This window comes from Simochromis diagramma, unplaced genomic scaffold (genome assembly GCF_900408965.1).
Source record: "Simochromis diagramma unplaced genomic scaffold, fSimDia1.1 OVJJ01000585.1, whole genome shotgun sequence".
Lineage (NCBI taxonomy): Eukaryota > Metazoa > Chordata > Actinopteri > Cichliformes > Cichlidae > Simochromis > Simochromis diagramma.
Window position 1 is genome coordinate 1754222 of NW_024387398.1, and position 18504 is coordinate 1772725.

The following is an 18504-nucleotide window of genomic DNA, read 5'->3' on the forward strand; positions in this document are numbered from 1 at the left end:
GTGTGTGTGTGTGTGTGTGTGTGTGTGTGTGTGTGTGTGTGTGTGTGTGTGTGTGTGTGTGTGTGTCTGAGTATGGTGGCAGCAAGGGGATGATGGTGGGGGAGGGGGCCTGAGGAGCCAACGGCGATGAGAACATTATGGCTGGATAATGAAGAGGTTCCACGCTGTCAGCCAACACCATTCACCCTGCATGGCTCTGACCCCAAAGTGTCAACAAGCTAAACGACCAAGCAGCAACGCATTACTGCATGTACACACACTCACAAACACACATGGATGCACACACATGTGGACAGACAGATAGACAGGAATATCTGTGTGATATGTGACTCAGCAAAATTACACACAAATACCCAAAATACATGGGCACTTGTACATTGAGTGAATCAGAGCACACTGTAGTAATGACTTCTACAGTGGGCTCTGCATGAATGTGTGTGTATGTTGTATAACCTAATAACAGATACTGATTCACTCAACACACACAGCAAAGAGCCAGCTTGCTGTTGTTTGTACAGTAAATATTATATTCTTTATTGGTCTTCAGAACAGTAAAATTCAATACAGCAGCAGATGTGTTTCATAAATCTCTGCTCATACATCACATGATGACACAACACAGTCATGGGAAGAAATACAGCTTAGACTGACTGAAGCCTGCCTTTAACAGTCACTGTTCCTATAGCTCTCCTGGTCTCTCTGCCCTACCAAAATGGTGATTTATCATGCATTAGAACACAGTGATCTTTTCCCCATTTATTATTTATTTATTATTTATTTTTTCTGTCTTGTATTAAGATATCGCAGCGATTTAATGTGTAGTTACACTTCTTTCACTGGTCTGCCCCCTACTGTAGACTAAATCCCATTTTAAATAAGAACTTATTGAACTGTGTTTCTAGGACATTAATTAAAATAGTGTCAGACTTTTCTAGTCTGGAGTTAAATAATATAATTTCTTGAATTAAGCCTAGCGCTAATCCAGGTCTAAATGAGGGCTTAAATTAAACCTGGTCAGAGACATGTTTAACTTCACCTTAAAGGCCATTTGCCAAGTGAAAATGGATTATCTTGACCAAGGTTATTATCGTTAACGAAAACTAACAAAATAACGAAAACTAGAAGTGAAAAAATATTTTCGTTAACGGAAATAAAAATAAAAACAAAAAAAGGAAAACTAACTAACACTGTAATGAGTGTTCACAAAACTAAAATTAACTGAATTTATAGCAAAAATGTGTTTAGTTTTCATTGATGTGTGCGTGTCATACAATAGTCAAGGGTGAAAATGAAGTTTAGTTTCCAGATTTTTTCTTGCTGTGTCTCATTGTGCCAGCAGGTGGCAGTACGTTAGTCGAGTCGCCTGTGTTACTGCTCCGTCCACTGCAGAATCATGTCAGGAAAAGTCTGGAGAAAGCGCCAGAGTCCAATTTGGGATTACTTTGAATATGACTGTGTTTTGGATAAAGCAAGTGTCTTGTAGTGGAAAGAGACAAATTATGAGGGACATTTCTAAAGGGAAAAAAATCCCACAAACCTTAAAGTGCACTTGAAAAGCTCACACAAGAAGGCTAACCTAGTTTACCTTGAGAAGGTAAGGGAGCACACTCAACCCTCATCCCCAGAAAACAGAAGCTAACCCCAGGCAAGGCAGCGTGATGCATCTCGAGACAACAGGACGGGGATATCTAAATAATTGTGTGAGTCAATTGCCTTCAAAAAGTTTATCAATTCACTTGAACCAAAATTATGAACACCCGGTGCTGCAAGAGTTATAGTCTCATTGGGGCCAAGATATACATTTTATAGTTGCCTGGTATCAATGGTTGTTCATCTGCCTTTATTTATTTATTTATTTAAAGAACCCACACTCAAAAAAATGAATGAGGTGGATTGTTCAGTGTATATTAATTATTTATTTTCATTTTACTTAAAATATATGTTTTTGTTAAGTTAACATATGTTTTTCTAATCAAGTCTACGTAATTGTGTCTATTATTCAACGTACATAATACTAATGTGTTACTTGATGGCATAACATTTAAGTTAAGTCAATTAGGATCGATATACCTTGTATATCCACAAGGTGGCAGTAATGCAAAAACAGTTGTAATGAAACCGCGAAGAACAAGAAGGTTTCACGGCTTGGGCCTGCTCATGCGCAAGACTTCAAATTTAATTGAAAAACGCTGTTTTGGCGCCAAGTTGCTGTTTCTTTGAGAGGTAAGACCACTTTTTTCTTTGACTATGTTGTGTAGTATCTACATGTTGAGCATGATTATATTTTGCGTTTGTCTTACAAGACATGTTATATCGTTTGCGTGCGCTTGTTCTACATTAGTTTTACTGGGTCCTGGACATGCTTATTTTGTAGACTGTGTAAGAAACATTTTTATTGTTTTTTGTTTTATTAAGGGATTAGCTCAGTGGCGGCTGGCCCATAGGGGGCGCTCGGGCTCCGCCCCCCCAAATGTGGAGGAGTAAAAATATATATTTTTAAAAAATTCATCAATGATAGTTTTACTATGTGTGTGCCCATATACAGCCAGGCGTATTTTAACATTTTCACCAGCTGACTCATTAAAGTTCAACCAACAAACGGTGTTTTTCTTCTTCTGGGGCGCTCGTCAAAGCGCCCTTGATATGCAGCGAAATAGCCTATCATTAAATGGTTGCCAGGGGAAAATAATAAATATTTGACCTATCAGCGTCGCTGAATTAAATGGTTTGGGGGCGCTTAAAATTGCGCCCCTGCAGAAAACGCGCGAAGATTTGCTGTTCTAGAATTTTACCTCAGTCAGTAGCCTAAGTGAGCTATAAGGTCAGAGAGAGACGATGGCAGCGGTATTGTTAACGGTTGAGGCACAGCCTCCCCCAAATTCGGTTAGATCGCTTCTAACCTACCCTTTTGCCAGAAGGACAATGGCAGAAAAACTGCAAGTTAAAGAGTTGGGACCTGACAAGCCCGAAATTCAACTAACCCAGGCAACGAAGGAGAAGTCAAAAGCATACAACAGGACTTTTTGTCGGAGTTGGTTCCAGCGCAAGTCGTGGCTGACAGGCTGTGCATATTGATTTATATGATGCAGCCGGCTTTATATTGTTGCTTGATTACACCACACAACATTGGATTGATGTAGCCTAAGTAATGAGTAAGTGGACACATTCATTTTTGCTTAAAGGCTACTGGATGCTAATTTCTTTCGCTTTCTACCTGTAACTTATGTAGCTAGAGGAAAGCTTTCTGTTGTGTGTTGCCATCTAGTGGGCATGAGGTATCACTGTATGAGTTAATCACCTAGCAACAAATTAAAATTGTGTTGTTTGATGTACTCATTAAATGGGTCATTTTAGTCGATATCATAAAAATTGCCCCCCCTGAGATTTTTTTCAGGAGCCGCCACTGGATTAGCTACAGGGATTCATGGGGTTATTTTTTCAAGGGGTTATTTTTCCATTTGCTTTCTTGGGATTCCTTTTCTGTAATCCGAGAGTCGGAAATATCGAATAGGATAGCAAGGATAGCATAAAGTGACATTTAAAATCCAAAAAGTCAAGGGCGAAAGCCACTGTGACACCATTGTTCTGCTCTATCAGTAATCTGTATTATGTAAAAATGGTCTGTAAATACAGCATGTTTCCTAGCGGAGTTATACATATCAACGTAGTTATAAATTACAGTTTGTGAAAGTACACACTTAAATTTTTAAATAAAATTATTCAAGACATATGAGTGGACAGACAATGGAGGTCGACAGACCTGGTGATAATTGCTTCTACAGAAAGTTAGCACATGGCAGTGTCAATCTCTTGCTTTTCTTCTGAATAGTATTTTATTAAGTTGTAATTCAAACAATAATTTGCTTCTTGAAATTAATAATGAATTTCTTGTTTTACTTTATAAATCTCAGATCCTGCCTTTACCTGCTCCCTCCTATACTGATGTGGTGTATGTGGTACTGCTGAGCTTGTATGTGGTATGTGAACTGTTATACTTTTAAAAACAAAACTGTTTTATAAGTTAAGTTTTCTTTAGTGACCCATCCCATGCCCCTGTTATTTCTTCTCCACATCTGAACCATTGTAAAGGTTGCAGTTCAAGGGCCTGAGGCATGAAATTATTTTCAGATCAGCTGTGATCAATATTTTTTGGAACTTGATAAATAACAATAAAAGCTGTAATGGCTCCTTTAGCATTTTGTGTAAATGTTTGTGTTAAAATTATAGCTTTAATGAGGTCTTTCTACATTAGTTTTAGTTATAAAGTATGTATATGTGTACATATAGTATGTATATTTACAGTACAGTATGTTGTGTTTGTTGACATATTTTCAGGTGGAAGCAGAATATGTGAGGATTACTACTGCTGCACATGTTCCAAGGCTTTTTGCACAACTTGACCAATACACTGACCAGCTCATAAAAGTCTTCAAGAAAAAAGGAGGCGTTGCAGGGAAGAAAATTAGACAAACTTTGGCCCCTGCCACACAGGTGCGTTATTCTGTTGGTAGCAAAATATTATGGCTAATAAGATCATTTTCAAATTTAAACAGCTAGTGTATGGTAGCTGCACAGTGCACTTACATTTATATTAAGCAAGACAAAGTTTGGTACTCAAAACGTTGGAAAATTTAAATTACCTAAACATATATGTAAAATCTGATCCCTCGATTTAGGTTAAACCAGAAGTGAATGTTTTTATGTTATGTTTTGAATGCAAAAAAGATGATGTATTAGTTTGTCTATACCTCCATTATGGACATATATAATGTGGTGGAAACCCTGCCCAACAGGTTAACTATTCATGTCCATGTGATGATTAGTTGGTCTTGTGTTCATGTCTATCTGTGCAGTGGATATGTCATTCATTTTACGTATAATGTGAGTTTGTGTCATCCTAAAGTATTTCTGTTTTCTCTTCCTGTATCTCTGCCACTCTCTACAGAAGGAAACTATTGAAAAGGGGAGGGAGTGTGTCCTCAGGGCACTACCTTTTTACCTGAATGAAGACCCAAGCATCCTCTTCAAAGAATAATTGGTTGGTAATTTTAGTTTAGTTTTTTATCTGTATTAAACCAAATTTTGAATAACTAATGTTGTTGCATGTTGTTGTTGTTGTTGTTGTTGTAATTTGCATGGAACCTGTTTAAATGTTTTGGGAAATCTTCTTGTATACCCAAACTATTTATATTTATTGTTGAATCTGTAGTCTAAAATAGTTGCGCACTGGGGTGCATGTTCCTAATATTGTGTTTACGTCATTAAAGGGTAGCTTTGGCCCTTTTTCTTTCTTTTTTTAAAACTGGATGCCATTTTTCTATGTTTTTGTGTCTAAGCTACAGCTGTTCAGAGGGAGCTGGAACAAATTACCCTTGCTATCTTTACCATCAAAAGAGCTGATGCCAGCACTCCTCCAGCCGATGTGGGTATAACCATATAGTGTGTCCTGCATGACCTGGAAGACCTGGCCTCTGCATGTGCACTCTTAATGGATGGGATATATGCACTGAATCTCAGTTAACCTCGAGACTGAAAGCTTTCTTTGAAGTACTTCAGAAGCTCTTCCTTCATCTGTATGTCAGCAGACTCTTGACCAAGGTACAGATGCTCAAGAATAAACTGAATGAATAAGCCAACCCTTAATTTGGATGATGAATGTTCTGTCAGATGGACAGAAGTTTTTCGGAGGCTGAATGGGAATAAAATGGTAATTTGTAAATGACAGATAAAGGGAAAATTACATTTAAGAGAAATTTAGAACATTTTGAAAAGTTTGTAAACTACTACAATTTGAGAGATTTTACTCTTGTGGGGGGGCTAGTAAGAGACAATCAAAAGTATTGAGATTTAAAGGATTTAATTGAGAGATGATACTGCACCAGAAATGTTGAAGGGTGGTGTGTATATTAGCGTTCAAGGCATATTGTTATGAGGTGGAAATATGTTCATATTCAGTTTGTGTTACATTGTGTGCATTTTAAAGGTAATTGCAATACATACTAAGAATAAGGGTAAGTTAGGAATGCAGGATGAATGTATATTTTGCGGACTTTTAAAGACGAACAATTGTTTCCATGTTAAAATGTTTACAACTGAAGTTTTTTGCCCAAACACTGGTAAAATAAATGTTGACAGTGGCAAGTGTTAAATGGTTACTGCTGTGCTGTTGCAAAAAAACTGAACGCTGACAAGCTGTTTTATTGTTAGATCATAATGTTGGCATGTTTTGTTAAAGTTTTATTTGGGATGGTGATGTAATTTTCTTTGATTGCTAATATCAGTGGACTTATTATTATTATTATTATTATTATTATTATTATCATTACATTAATTTTTTTTAAATTGTGGCTGTTGAGGTGGACACTTCACTTTGCATTGTTAAAGGAAAGCACTTCATTGGCGTTGTGTTACTGGACTGACCCTAAGCAATCATTGCAAATAGCAACTTTGCTATTCATTTTAGACACTAAAAGAAAAAACACTCCACAGACCTTACTAGCATCACATGTGCATAACTCAAGTGTCATCTTATCAATGTGTTATGTGATCTTCAATGTTTTTTTTTTTCTTCTATTTCTGGCAGATACAGACATTTAATTTAAAGTCTTGATGTTGCATCTGTCTACATACTGTTAATTACTAACCCTAATGAGCTGTTGTGTTTTATTTTGGACTGGGTTTACACAAATGCTCACTGAATGTGTTGGCAATAAAAGAAATTTTAAAAAATAAGTTGGATGTACTTAATTCATTTGTGTGGAACCTGTTGACAAAATAGATTTATGTAAAACTAATTAATAAAGCACAAGGTGGCTGAAAATATAATATTTGAATTAATCTAACTTAAATTTAACATTTTACTGCCACAAATAAGAAATGTGTTGAAGTAACTAATCTAAACTATCTAACCTGTAAATATATCATCTATGTTCATACAACATAACTTGATTTAGTTAGTCTTAAATATGTCTTGTTAATCTTAAGTAGTTTTTTTAAATTAGATGAACTAAAGATTTTTGCTTTAAACTAACATAATTCAATTTCGTGGAACCTGTTGACAAAATAATTTTAATTAAAGTCAACGTTTCATTTTTTTGAGTGCATAGGTGGGAATGTGAGTTGTCTGTCTCTGCGTGTTAGCCCTGCGACAGACAGGCCACCTGTCCAGGGTGCAGGGTATGGTAGCTGGAATAGCAACATACCCAAGGATAAGCAGAAGACAATGACTGATATGATGAAACTGGGATTTTGTTAGACTTAATTATTGCAAACACAACTAAAACTATAACTGAAACTAATCAAAACTAAACTGAAACTAAGGATTTTCAAAAAAATTAAAACTAAACTAAACTAGCAAACAATTGGTAAAAAACTAATTAAAACTGATATAAAATTGAAAATCTGAAGTCAAAACTAAATAAAAATAAAAACTAATGAAAATTGCAAAACTATTAAAACCCTGATCTTGACATATTGCTCCTGCTGCTGCTGGATGAACACTTTCTGATGTCTCTCTCCATCAGAAAGTGTTTTCATCTTAAGTTTATATTTTTCTTTTAAGTATCTTCATTTTAGCTCATAGAGTCTTTAAATACAGATAGAACATTTATTAAATTAATTAGGCAGGGACAAATCATACCGTTCAATTAATAATCACGCTTTTAACCTGAGTTAGGAAACCGGTTTCCTCAGAGGAGATTGGAACCCCCGGGATGCTTTGAATGGTGAGACCCCAGTGGATGTTGAATTATGTACTCCACCATTGGTGGAGTACATAATTCAAGCTGGTCCCTCCAAGTGGTTTGGTTGGAGGAGGCGCAACACCGAAGAACAGCCCAGTTCTTGGTTGGCCCACTCTGCCTGACTATTTGTCTGAGGGTGAAACCCCGAAGATAGACTCACTTGCGCCCCCAGCCCAGAACAGAACTACTTCCAAACTTGTGACGTGAACTAGGGCCCGCGTTTGGAGACAATGTCCTGAGGAATGCCAAGTAGTCGAAACGCACGTTGGGTTAGTAACTTTGGGGTCTCCAAGGCAGTGGGCAGCTTGTGTGACACACTGTAATGTGTGGTCACATCATGTGATTTAATTTTTGTATATTGTATAAGCTTTTAGGTGTAGTTTTGTTAAGGAAGGGCCTTAATCTTGTGATTTTTGTTGGAGATCCAACATGTGGTGTGATCCCTAGTTACACCACAAGGGGGCACTTCCGCCCTAGTGAGATGGTTTAGTGTGACGCTACTGCTCGTCTTCAGATCTGGCAGAAGCGAGAGAGGAAACACACTACCTGTCGTCCATCTCATGATTTATCTGTTTTTTTCAGGTTAGTAAGTAATAAGGCCACACATGTGGTCCATATAATTTACATGCCAAATAAGGGTAAAACCTGACCAGCAGTTTGTTTTGCTGGGATCTGTATTCGTCTGTTTTGCTCATTGAAATGTGTTACGATTGAGAGTAGGAGCTAGCTTAGCTCGCCACATCCTGGAGTAGCTGTTAGCTTTGTTGTTTTCTAAACTTGAGGCACCCTCTTGTAACAAAAGTACACCACGGCTCCTGTATATTTGAGTTAATGTGTTCGCAGAGACAGTTTGATGTGTTGTCACTGTTATTGTCTAAAGTTAGTGTAATAACCTACAATAATTCTGATCGCTCTGCAATGTTGATGTGGAGATTTCCACTATACAGGTACTCCATTAGTATATGGTACAGTACTGGAATGTTTGCTTTATCAAGCTATGTGTGAAAAAAGTGTGATTTATAGCTCTTAGTAACAAACAACAGAGATGACTGTTTAGATTTTTGTTTATACTTTTACTATACTATTTTAGTTTATTCTGATTTTGGGCTTTGGGAATGTGAGACAGAGATGTTAAGAAGTTTTTGCAACCTGTTGTGAACACATGAATGTGTTTAAATAAAGATCTGGCAGAAGCGAGAGAGGAAACACACTACCTGTCGTCCATCTCATGATTTATCTGTTTTTTTCAGAACCAGACATAATCTGTCAGCCGCCCTCTTGCTTGGGGTGTGTTACACTTGTGTAATACCACAAAGTGGAATGCCTTGGATAACCATTCAATGATGGTAAGAATTGCGGTGTTACCTGTCGATGGCGGGATGCTGGTCGCCAAGTCCAAGGCAATGTGCGACTGTTGCCGTCTCAGGACAGGTAGCAGTAAGAGCAGGAACCTTAGTTTTATTTTCAAGTGCTTTATGAGTAAAGGTGGTATGGTATTGCCAGCTATAGCTACTTTCTTTTGTGCTTTATTGGCTACAGATGAAAACTGACAACTCAGATTTAGAAGCCTTAACCAGCAATCTGACATTGACCTGAGAGTACAAGTCAGTTTAACAGCTGGATTTGTGTGTATGTGTGCAGTCACCTAGGTATATGGTTTACAGGAACAATGGTGTATACTGGGACGATATGTGTGGTACAAAAGGACCAGACACACATACTGGTGCAAGCGGGTGAGTCTTTTAGCGTTTTCTTGTCACTTTTTGTTTGCGCAGCTTTCCTGCTGCCTTCTCCTGATCATCACACACTGCACCTCTCCAATCAGGTCCTGACATCCAACTCAAATAGGAGAGGCATGATTAGATGAAAGACAACACCTGTGTTGGTCAGTCTCCCCTGACACCACACCCTGAACCCACTGCTCCACCCTTCCCCCGCAAGAGGAGGGGACACCACTCAGTTGTGGCCATCTTCCTGATGTATTCCTGGATGTTTGTTGTCTCATCCTGTTCTTACAGGTCCTGGATGTGGGGCAAAACACTCCATGCACAGTCAGGAGCTTCCTCTTCTTGATGTCAGTAACTTCTATCGCCTTGTTTGACCAGCTCATTATCTCAGCAGGCTAATCAATCCGGATGACATTCCGATGTCATTGCTCTAGATCCTTGTGGTGTGTATCAGTGAATCAAGGTCTTTTTCACTCCTTGCTTCATGTCATCCAAGCTGACAGTAGCTCTATTCTATGGTTGGTATCCCTAGCCAGTCTTGTCAGTAATCTTTTTTTTTTTTTTGTCCCGTTTGGATCTTTAGCCATCAGAATTGTTGTCTTAAGGCCAAGAAAGATGCCAAGTGGATTTATTTTACCAAGTGGATCATCATGGCCTTGCCATATTGGTCCATTTGATTGACCTTTATTATAATTATGTGTTTATTTTATTTGCGGTTGCTACAAATGGGACAGATGTGACTGGGGGATAGGACAGGGAGAAAGAATGAAAGAAAGAGAGGGAGAGAAAGAAAACCAGAGGGGAGAAGAGACTGTGAGAAAGGGGGGAAGAAAGAAAGAAAAACAAACAAAACACCTGGATCACCTGTATGGAGAAAAAAAACAGAAGAGGAAGCAAACAAAAAAAGCAACATAATAAAAACAGCACCATCACAATAAACTAGCTAGCAGTAGATAACAGTAGATACTAAATATTAAACGCTATTGTGCAGCACGCAAGATAGACAGCGCACAATGTGCTTTGAGGCAGCAGCCAAGAAAGGTGTAGTCCGCGTCTGTGAATACCCGTGTGTACACCTGTGTGCATACCTGTGTGGATCAGCATGCTTGTATTCCAAAGGTTTCTCCATGTAACGATCTGCTAGGGAGTGTGGGGAGCCACAGCCCCGTCCCCCAGGGCATGAAGCAGGTATGGAGGAGATCCAGGCCCCAGACATCCAGAGGCCCCAGAGTACGAGGACCCGAGGAGGACCACCAAAAGGGGGGGGTGACTGTGCCACCCTCCTGGGAAGGCAAGGCAAGGCAAGGCAAATTTATTTGTATAGCACAATTCAACAACAAGGTGATTCAAAGTGCTTTACGGAGACATTAGAAACAAAAACAAATAAAAAGCATGATTTAAAATTGATTAAAACAAGCAAACAAACAAACTAACTAAACACACACATTTCACACCTGTTCGCGCGATCTGAACCCTTATCGTAAGGGGAGCTACCAGTCCTTCTGTGGACGAGCTACTTTCTATTTTAAATTCCCTGAATTTAAAATACCCTCTAGACCCAGTCTAGACCCAGTTGGGGAGCTACCCAGAGCTCTAATCCCACACCTGTTCGCGCGATCTGAACCCTTATCGTAAGGGGAGCTACCAGTCCTTCTGTGGACGAGCTACTTTCTATTTTAAATTCCCTGAATTTAAAATACTCTCTAGACCCAGTCTAGACCCAGTTGGGGAGCTACCCAGAGCTCTAATCCCACACCTGTTCGTGCGATCTGAACCCTTATCGTAAGGGGAGCTACCAGTCCTTCTGTGGACGAGCTACTTTCTATTTTAAATTCCCTGAATTTAAAATACTCTCTAGACCCAGTCTAGACCCAGCTGGGGAGCTACCCAGAGCTCTAAACCCACTTAACAAACAAACAAACAAACAAAACAGTATATAAAATCAAAACAGATAAAATCAGAACAGTAGATAAAATCAGTAGTTAATGTAAGTTTTGAAATTTAAGCTTAACAAACAAACAAAACAGTATATAAAATCAAAACAGATAAAATCAGAAATAGATAAGATCAGTAGTTAGTGTAAGTTTTGAAATTTAAGCTTAAAAGTGTGGATTTCGTGCTTTATTCAAATGCAGCTGAGAACAGGTGGGTCTTCAACCTGTATTTAAATAAACTGAGTGTTTCAGCTGATCTGAGGCTTTCTGGGAGTTTGTTCCAGATATAAGGAGCATAAAAGCTGAATGCAGCTTCTCCGTGTCTGGTTCTGACTCTGGGAACTGTTAAAAGACCGGATCCAGATGACCTGAGGGATCTGGAAGGTTCATACTGGGTCAGGAGGTCACTGATGTATTTTGGTCCTAAACCATTCAGAGCTTTATAGGCCAGCATCAGAACTTTAAAGTCTATCCTCTGACGGACAGGCAGCCAGTGTAAAGACCTCAGAGCTGGACTGATGTGGTCCACTTTTTTGGTCTTAGTGAGGACTCGAGCAGCAGAGTTCTGAATGAGCTGTAGTTGTCTGACTGATTTTTTAGGTAGACCTGTAAAGATGCTGTTACAGTAATCAAGCCTACTAAAGATGAATGCATGGACTAGTTTTTCCAGGTCCTGTTGAGACATCAGATCTTTTATCCTTGAAATATTCTTGAGGTGATAGTAAGCTGATTTTGTTATTGTCTTAATGTGTTTTTCTAAGTTTAGGTCTGCATCCATCACTACACCCAAATTTCTCGCCTGGTTTGTGGTTTTTAGATGTATAGATTGAAGTTCTCTGGTGACCTGTAATCGTTTTTCTTTGGCGCCAAAGACTATTACTTCAGTTTTGTTTTTGTTTAGTTGGAGAAAATTGTGGCACAACCAGTCATTAATTTCCTCAATGCATTTACCAAGAGCCTGTACAGGGCCTCGGTCTCCTGGTGACATTGTGATATATATTTGTGTGTCATCTGCATAGCTGAGCTGAGTAGAGCCCCAAACGAGAGGTCACCCAGCAGCTACGGAGCAGAGGCCAGAGGGGGCTCTTTCCGGCAGCCAGCTGTGCCAGAAAGGAACCGAGCTTCAGGCCCAGAGGCCAGAGGCCTGAGGGCACCCACCCCCCGGAAGGGGCCCAGCCAGGCCACAGGCGCCCGGCCCCGCCAATCCGCCACCAGGAGTGAGCCGGTACATACATGAGCGCCCAGCCCCAGTCGACAAGAACCACCAACACACCAACGTCTGAGGGCATCAGCCACCGGCAGGGAGTGTGGTGGGGGAGATAGGCCTCCGTACTTAGGAGGGCCTGAGATGTACCCAGAGAGGTTGAGTCTAAGACCCAACCTGACATATAGACACAGACTAACAGGCACACGCGGACACAAACGTGCATTCCCACCCCATATACACAACCGGCGCTCACCCAACATGTAGACAGACACAAATAGACACTGCACAGACAGTCGCACTCACCAAACATACTATATATCCCAGGTCCAGGTACCCCCACCCCCAGAGGGGCAAGCCGCACCTAGACCCAGGAGATGTTACCCTTCTCTCTGGGGTGGAGGTCTTGTCAGTAATCTAACTGAGGGGGTTCAGGTGTATGCAGAACAGCAGTGGGGACAGAGCATCTCCTTGGTAAATCCCATACTTGAGTGTGACTTGTGCTGTTGGCTTGAAGTTGACCTGTAGTGTTGTTCGACACACCCCCGCATTGATGTTCTGGTTGAAGGCCCTATGGGTCCCAATGATCTTGTACAGTTCTAGGCATTCCAGGATCCATGTGTGGGGCATTGAGTAATAGGCTTTCTTTTAGTCAGTCCAGGAAGTCCACAGTCTCATGGGCGACTACTCTATCGACCAGTAGTTGGTGTTTCGCCACTCTGGTTTTCCTGCACATTCCTTTCTGTGCCCAGTACATTTGCAAATGTACTGTTTATAAGCCGTGACAGTCATGTATGGAAAGGGAATATGAGAGGAGGGTGGGAGTGGGGGGTTCTAAACACCCAAGCCCTGTTGTGGAGTGGCAGGATGTAGTTACACAAAATTGACGGATTAATCCCATGCAAACGTACACCTATCTGGAACAACCCTGACATATTACAAAACAATAATATGATAAACTTTTCAGATTGGAGTGGTAAAGGAATCAAATATTTAGACCATATACTAGAAGGAACAGAATTTATTCAATTTGACAGACTAGTTACACAACATGGGATCAACAAGAAAAGATTTTTAGAATATCAACAAATTAAATCCATAGTAAAAACGAAATTTAAACCGGGTCACGTTGAACTACAAACACCATCAAGTGTGGTACAATTTCTTACTCTTAAAACCCCCAAATTACTTTCCAAAATATACAGAATGCTTTCTAAAACAGATGAATCAATATCACTTCCTATTGCAAAATGGGAAGCGGATTTATCAGTTAACTTAGACCAAAACTTCTGGTCTCAGATTTGCTTAAAAACCTTTCATCTAATTAGAAATCCCAGTCTTCAATTAATTCAATACAGAATACTACATAGAGTGCACTATACAGGTCATCGGATGTTCAAGATGGGCTTTACGTCTACCAACAACTGCTCACACTGCCAAACCAATTCACTGGACAATTATATCCACGCTCTTTGGTTCTGTCCACCAGTTCAGAAGTTTTGGCGCGAGATATGTGAAGACTTATCAAAGTGTCTGAAATGTAACATTCCAACTTCCCCTTTAGTGTGTTTGTTGGGCAGCTTAGATAATGTCACTTCAGAAAAGAATATAGCCCATATGGTTTTCACTGCCCTATGCATAGCCAAGAAAACAGTCCTCATGAACTGGAAAAATAAAAATAATCTTAATTCTAACCAATATAGAAATTATCTAATAGATTACATTAGTCTTGATACAGCCTCTGCCACCACATCAGATCAATCGCTCTGGGCTCCTTTGATCAGCTCCATCACCTAGTGGGGGGTCATAGTTTGGTGCATCCTTCGCTGTTGTGATTGGTGTGGGGGTAGGGACAGGATTAGGGCATCGGGGGGTTCCCCAGGAGCATCTTCCTTGGAGGGCTCAACCCGGGGTAGCGGTCATGGCCTATTAAGGGCTCTGTTGGCTCTTAGGTGACGGTTTCCTCGTGGCTGCGTGCAGCGGGAGGGTCTGTGCTGACGGACGTGGGTTACTGACCTGGTAGCCTGGCTGCCCCTGGGTGGGTCCGGGACGGGTATGAGGTTCTGGGGGTGCTCCGTCTCTGGGCTGGGGCCCTGACTGGGCCTCGGGGGCTTGGGTCCTGGTTGGTGTGTTGCCGGGGTTGTGGGCGGGTGGGTGTATGGGGGCCCAGCCCTGGCACAGGGTGCCGCCAGTGAATCGAGCCACCTGGGGGGCTCTTCAACTGGTGGTGGTGGGGGGGGGAGGGGGGGTGTTACATCTTGCAGGAGGACTCCTCTCTTCAGGAACTCACTCTGCAGGAGGGGGTGATACAGGAGAGGTGGAGGAAGATCTCAGCCTGGGCGTCTATTGTCTTGTGTAGTCTGGAAGATGAGTGGATGACGGGGTGGGTGTAGTTTTCTCTGTGGTGGGGTCGGGTGGGCTGTCCTGGGCTCTGTGGGGCCGGGCGGCGCTGCTATGATGGGCCCCGGTCCGGATGGGCCTTAGAACACACATGCATCAACACTACATATGAGTGGGCGGAGGGAGGTTTGGAATCTTCACACACCCCTGTTCTCTGCGGCCTGCTGGAGCGGGGGGGGGGGCTAGGAGGAGGAGTTTGCCGTCCGATTGGGGTCTGGTGTGTGGGGCCTCCCTGCTGGGCAGTCTGCTTCTCCCCACCCCAGGGAAAAGGGTAACACTACCTGGGTCTGGGTGCAGTTTCCCCCTCCAGGGGCAAGGGTACATAGACCTGGGGCTTAGAGTACGCTTGGGGAGTGTGACTGTGTGTACAGTGTCTCTCTATGTTTGTCTCCACGTTGGGTGAGTGTTGAGTAATTGCATATGAGAGCATGAGGGTGGGAATGGATGTTTTTGTCTGTGTGTGCCTGTATGTCTGTGTCTATATGTCAGGTCGGGTATCAGACGCCACCTCTCTGGGGACATCAAGGTATGGAGGCCTATCTCCCCCCACCACTTCCCCTGCCAGTGGTAGACGCCCTCAGACATCGGTGTGTTGGTGGTTCTTTGTGTCTGGGGATGGGCGTCCAGGTACACACCGGCTCACTCCTTGGTGGCTGCTTGTCGGGGCCTGGAGCCTGGGGCTCGCTCGGGCCACAAGGGGGTGGGGTGCCCTCGGCCTCTCGGCCTGGGGCTCGGTCACTCTGGCACAGCTGGCTGCCGGCGGAGCTCACGGGCGCGTCACTGCAACTCCTCCTGGCTTCTGCTCCGCGGCTGCTGAGTGAGCCCTCATCTGGGACTCTCCTCAGCTCTTTCTGGGACAGTGGCGCGGCTGCCCCTCTGTTGGTCTTCCTTGGTCTCTTGTGTTCTGGGGGCCTCTGGATGTCTGGTGTTTTGATCTCCTCCATACCTGCTTCATACCCCCCCACACCCTCTAGCAGATCATTACATGAAGGAACCTTTTAAAAAAAACAAGCGCGTCCATGCTCACAGGTGTACACACGGGTGATCACACCCGCAAACTACACCCTTTTTGGCTCCTACCTCAAAGCACACTGTGCGCTGTTGATCTTATGTGCTGCACAATAATGTTTAATATTTAGTATTTACTTTTTTCTTTCTCAACAGGTGATCCAGGTGATTGATATATGTATCTTTTTTTTGTCTGCTTATTTTGTTGGTTTTTGTTCTTTGCCCTTTATCCCCGTCCCTCTTCTTGCTGTTTTTCTTTCCCTCTTTCTTTCTCCCCTTTCTTTTCCTCGTTCAAGTCTGTCCCGTATCTAACAAGTGAAAATAAAAAATAAAATAAACAATAAAAGGTGAATCAAATAGCTCATTACGGCAAGGCTGGGATGGTCCATTTGGTAAAGTAAATCCGTTCCGCCTTTAGACAATAATTCTGATGGCAAAAGAACCAAACGGGACAGGCAAAACAAGAAAAAAGTAAAGCCAGATTAAAAAATTAAATGTTCTATATTTTAATGTAATACTTTTGTAATATATAAATATATAAGCACACACACACATACAGATAGACAGAGGTGTATTTATGCTAATGAGGTAGGTTTAATAAGTGACATCACTGCCCCTTTAAAGTCCTTATAAACCATTTGTTTTGACCTTGTAAACCACATATTTGTCAAAATTCAAAAGGTCTCCATTGACCATACCGTTAGGTTGATGTGTATGAGGTTTTACTGACTTCTATACAAAGTGTATGGGGCTTTAAGGGGCCCAAATGTTTGTCTGATTTTTTAGAACAGTGTAGCCTTATTCCCAGGGCTCTAGGACCTCTGGAAAGGGCGGTCCATGTTAACCACCAATGGGCGGGGGGGTGTGTGCGTGTTCTGTGTGTGTGTGTGTTTGTGTTGTGGCCCTGGCTGGATGAGGAGAAAAGCCCCTGATGTTCCAGTCACTCTCCCTTGATCCTGCTGGATTAACTGGACACACATCCAAAATCAAAACAAAGAAAGAACCAGATATATGCACAGCAAATACACGCGCACACCCATGCACACACACACATAAACTGGTATAAACTGCATTAGATTGAATGAAACACAGATATGTTTACTGTATGTCAGAACGCATTGTTTAAATAGGAACTCATGAATATATATGTGCAGGTATGGGTATGCACACAATCATTTCAACATTATTACAGTGATTAGAGCACGCTGTAGCTACTGCACTGCAGTGGTTTGAATCATATCTATCTAATGGAGAGTCCTGTTCACACACACTAAGGTTACTGAAGGAGGCTCTACAGGGTTACGTGCTGGGACCAATTCTGTTTACAATATACATGATTCCCTTAGAAAATATGATAACATACATTTTCACTGCTATGCATATGACACCCAACTTTAACTTATTGGTCTGTGTTATGGATATATAAACTGCAGGAATGTCTTGAAGACTACAAGATCACCTCTAATTTCCTACTTCTAAATTCAGATAAAACTGAGAAATATGGTATCTAACCAGATATTTACTGTGGAGGTCTCCAGTAACACTGTGAGAGGAATCTTGGAGTCATTTTACCAGGATATGCCCTTCAATGTGCATATAAGCAAATATGTACAACTATTTTTTTGCCCTTTGCACAATATCGCTAAAATTACAAATATCCTGTATCAGAAACTCAAAAATTAGTTCATGCATGTATTACATTTAGGCTGGACTACTGTAATTCATTACTATCAGGAAGTCCTAAAACTCCCTGAAAGCCTTCAGTATATCATGGTTAGCTGTGTGGCAGGCAGGGTGTAGGACCCAAATGCAGGATTTGAGACACGGAGGGATAAACTAAATGAGGCAGCTTTTATTGTAGTGTAAAAACTCAAATACAAAATACAAGAGAAAAAACATAATAATTGGAAACACTGAACTCAGAAAACTAGAAAACTACAAAAACGAAAAAACTAGAGACTAGGAGCTGACAAAAAACAACAACAGACATAACGACACGATAACGGACAGAGGAAAACACAGGGCTTAAATACACCAGGGAGTAACAAGGGAATGGGAAACAAGAGGGAAACACAGCTCGGACTAATTTGACAAAACGAGACAGGGCGGAAGCAAAACTGAAAACACTGAACACATGACACGAGACTGTCAAAGTAAAAGAGGAAACACAAGACAGGCATGGAGACGCAAACTTGACGAGAAGACACGACTGACTGACTGACTGACTGACTGACAGGAGATGCACGACCAGAGACCAGGAAAGAACAGATGAGAAAACATAACTGACTCGACGTGAAACATGGAACACAGTAACAAAACCTGAGATCTAATTAGATTAAATTAGAATCATGTATTACAACAAAATGTATTTTCAGTATTTTGTTTGCATTTGGATAGCCCAGCCCTTAGACTGCAGCTGATGCTGCCCTGAGCTGTGAGCTGGCGTTACTCTAACAGACCCTGCAGATGATTGGTTCATGAGCCACCAC

The 18504-nt window shown here is 41.4% G+C and overlaps 1 long non-coding RNA gene across 1 annotated transcript; it reads left to right on the forward strand.

Annotated features, from left to right (window-relative positions):
* The first annotated feature begins 1873 nt into the window (after window positions 1-1873).
* LOC120720609 lies at window positions 1874-6732 on the forward strand. The gene is made up of 5 exons (XR_005692994.1): window positions 1874-2223; window positions 3912-3977; window positions 4336-4491; window positions 4946-5038; window positions 5337-6732. It is a non-coding gene; the product is annotated as an uncharacterized LOC120720609 (long non-coding RNA).
* The last annotated feature ends 11772 nt before the right edge of the window (window positions 6733-18504 follow it).